This window comes from Mobula hypostoma, chromosome 7 (assembly GCF_963921235.1).
Source record: "Mobula hypostoma chromosome 7, sMobHyp1.1, whole genome shotgun sequence".
Lineage (NCBI taxonomy): Eukaryota > Metazoa > Chordata > Chondrichthyes > Myliobatiformes > Myliobatidae > Mobula > Mobula hypostoma.
Genome location: NC_086103.1, coordinates 115,225,825 through 115,229,915, shown reverse-complemented (window position 1 = coordinate 115,229,915; position 4,091 = coordinate 115,225,825). Strand labels below are relative to the sequence as shown.

General features: G+C 40.9%; 1 non-coding gene across 1 annotated transcript; it reads right to left on the bottom strand.

The window, feature by feature from the left end:
• Window positions 1-283: 283 nt before the first annotated feature.
• On the bottom strand, window positions 284-390 carry LOC134349977 (U6 spliceosomal RNA). Its single transcript, XR_010018792.1, has one exon. It is a non-coding gene; the product is annotated as a U6 spliceosomal RNA (small nuclear RNA).
• Window positions 391-4,091: the final 3,701 nt, after the last annotated feature.

Here is a 4,091-nt window from a genome sequence, read left to right as displayed (position 1 = left end):
TCTAAATAGACATCCCTCTATTCTGAGACTGTGCCCTGTGGTCCAAGACTCCCCAATCACAGGAAACATCCTCTCCACATCCACTCTATCTAGACCTTTCAACATTCGATAAGTTTCAATGAGATCCCTCCTCATTCTTCTAAATTCCAATAAGTAAAGGCCCAGAGCCATCAATCGCTCATCATACGATAAGCCTTTTATTCCTGGTATCATTCTGATGAACCTCCTCTGAACCCTCTCCAATGGCTCCTTTCTTAAATAGGTGTCCCAAAGCTGCTCACAATACTCCAAGTGAGGCCTCACCAATGCCTTATAAAGCATTGTGCAGGGACCATGCTAATCTTCTCTGTATCATTCCAATTTTAGTATATATGCTGCTGAAGTGAGCACAATTTTCTTAATAATCTTCTCAAAAGAACTCTTAAATTTCTCAGGCAGGATTTCCCATGCACAAAACCATGCTCTATCCCAAATCAGGACTTGTCTTTCCAAATGATCATAAATCCTTTCCCTAAGTATTTTTTTCACGGTTTTCCTACGATTGACATATGGCTCACTAGCCTGTAATTTCCTGGTCTATCCTTATCATTCACTTGAAAACTGAAACAATGTTAACTACCCTCCTGTCCTCTGGTACCTTATCTGTGGCTAAAGATGATGCAAAAATCTCTGCCAGAGCCCCTGTAACGTCTTCCCTTGCTTCCAATAACACTCTGCGTTAGACTTCATCAGGCCCTAGGGATTTGCCCATTTTTATATCCGTCAATAGCTCTAACAGTTTCTCTTTCATGGAACACATATGCTCCTAACTATTAGCGTACTTTTCCCCTAACTCCTCATCCTTCTGCCTGGTAAATAGTGTCACAAAGTTTTCATTCAGGACACCACACAAATACTTCCCTTTTGGACCCTGAGGGGACCTATTCTTCCCCTAGTTACCCTCTTGCTTCTAATATATTCATCAAAGGCTTTGGGGAAAAAAATCAGAACTTGATTCTGAGCTACCCTCTTTGATAATATACTTATCAAAGGCTTTGGGGGGAAATATATAAATGTATTAGAAGCAAGAGGGTAATGAGTGAAAGAATAACAGAATTCTATTTAATTCTGTTGGACAGGGTTATTTCCCGTTCCCCTTTGACCCCACCCACACCCACACCCACACCCCCACCCCCACCCCCACCCCCACCCCAATTGCTTAGTTAAGATAGCTGCTATATCCTCTATAAGCCTCAAAGGACTCAGTCAATAACAATTACCTACACCTGATATACATATCTGATCAAAGCCTCAATTTCCTTTGTTCTTGAACATTGCCACTTTGCTTCTTACTAGGGACATGCAGTCTCTGAACTCTTTCTATTTCTCTTTTAAATGTCTCCCATTTATCAGATGTTTTTTTGCCCCTTCAGTGACTGCTCCCAATCTATGTTCACCAAGTCTGGCCTTATGCTACTGAAATCAGCCCTCCCCCAATCTAGGACCTAGGCTCTACCTCCAATTTTATCCTTTTCTATGAATATCTTAGAATTTACTGAAATATGGTCACTGTTTGCCAAGACTTCCTCCACAGACATTTACACTATTTCCCCATACTCACTCCCTGAAATAAAATCAAGTATTCCTCTCTCCTTAGTCAGATTCTCTACCTACTGCTTTAAAGTCCTTCCTGGATGCATTCAACAAATCACATGCCATCTAGGTGCCTTAGAATCAGGTAATCTCAATCAATATTGAGAAAGTTAAAATCATCCACATACTTTTACATTTTACTGCCATTTAATCTCTCTATTTGTTCTTCCAAACCCCATTGACTATTTGCACTATCTCTACAAAATGATCACCCCTTACTTATTTCTAACTTTTCAACCGTATAGCTTCATTTGCTGATCTCTCCAGGATATTCTCCGGTGTACTCCTGTAATGCTCTCCCTTATTAGTAGTGTAACACTCCCTTCCATTTTGGAGCGCACTCCTCCCCACCATTCATCTGTACCCAGGAACACTGAGCTGCTATTTCTGCTTCCTTCAGGCACATTACTGTGGTTGCCACATTATCATAATCACATGTGCTGATCCACTCTCTGAGCTCATCCATCTTATTGGCAAGAGTAAATGCAGTTAAGTCCTCCAGCTGTCTTATGTTCCTCTACCCATCTCTGTCTGATCTGCCTGCTCTATTGATGAGATATGCTTCTCACTCCTATCCTGCTACACAGTAATTTTTGGTCACATCCCTTGCATCACCAGTTTAAACCATCTCAACTATCCGGCCTGATATTGGTTCCTTTCCAATTTAGGTGCAACTTGCCCTCCTTGTACAGGTCACCCATTCCAGAAGATATTACAACGTTGTGGATCCAGAGTAAGGGTCCCAGGGGTGCTGTGGAATCAATGCTGGACACAAGAAAGCTAGTGGGCTTGGGAGTTGGTACAGTACTGGGAATCGCCACGAGGGTGCTTCTTAACCAGAAAGGGAAAATGTTTGTGGGAGTTGTGATTAGTACTGGTGTCCACTAGGGGTTGATGTTGAGCTGATGCAGAATCATCAGAAGACCCAGTGGACTGAGAGCTTAGAACCATTAGGAGTCACCAGGGGATGATACAGAGCTGCAGGAAATCATCAGGGAGTTTGTTGAGGTGCTAGGAAGCATGAGGGGACAATTCACAGTTACTGCAAAGAATCACTACAGAAAGTTGTCCGTGTCTGTGAGTATCTCTGAAGAGAGAGCATGTTGTGTCCACTGGCTCTCTGGAAGATGTCCTGGACCAGTGGGTGCTACGTAGACTGGAGTTCACTCACTGGATAAAGATATCAATGTTTCAATTTGATGTACATTTTGTAAGTATTGTAAATAAACCATTTTTACAAAGAATGACTTAGATACAGAGAAAAACTCTCCTCACACATCAAATAACCTTCTTTTGTTTTTCCCATTTAGGAAAAAAATCCCTTTTATTTTCTCAGTAGAAAATTTAATATTTAACCACCATCCTGGAAGCCAAAGAAGGGTTTTAGAAAGTGCAGAGGAATTATTAGAATATATCGTGGTGTTATTGCTGGGAACTATCTGAGGAAAATTAGTAGTGGAATTTGCTGCAGAGATACAAGTTATTACCTGGGGAAGAGGAGAATGAATCCAAAGTGAATTACTTAATTGGAGGAAGGCTTATTTCAATGGAATCAGAGTCGATCTGGACCAGGTAAACTGGAACCAAAGTTTAACAGGCAAAACTGTAACAGAAAATGGGCTGCCCTTAAGTAACAAGTAGAGTTACAGCACTTTCCTATGAGGGACAGATGAAGATTAAATACATCAAGAGGTCCTTACATGTCAAAAGAGGAAAATGAGACAAAAAATATGTCATGCAATGTTTGAGGCAGAATCAAGAATAGGAAGGAAGTGAAAATTAACATGAGAAGTAAAAAGAACTAATGAGGAAAGATTTGCTTCCAATGTAAAAGAAGGATAGTACCAAGAAGGAACAAAAATCAGAACTTGTACATAAATACTGAGAGCATTGTTATGGTACTAAATAAGTAATTTGCATATATGTTCACCACATGCTTCCAAATGAATAATGAAGGACGGTTGAGGCACTAAATGCATTCAAAATTGGTAGCATGGAAGTGTTATTGAAATTGGTTGGAGTTAAAATGGTAAGTGACCGGGACTAGATGGGATGCATCCCAAGTTTTTAAGTGAAACATATCATGAAACCACAAGTGCACAGGTCATAATCTTTCATTGTTTTTTTGGCAGTGTCAGAGTACTGAAGAGTGGTGAAGGTTACTCCCTTCTTCAAAATAGAGAGGAGGGAAATAATTGCAGGCCTGTGAGCTTAACATCCACAGTGGGAGAGGTTTTAGAAACATCGATGCAGGACAGGGTTAATGAACACCTGGTGGATATGGCAGGCCAGTATGGAAATGCTGAGGGCCAAAGGTGCTTAACCACCCTGAGTGAAGTCAAAGTAGTGTACATGGATTTAAGAGGCTTTTAAGTGATACCAAACTGGCTGACTAACAGTCTACAGCGAATCATGTTGAACGGTTGTTTTTTCAGAGTGGAGAAAGGTGAACCGCGATG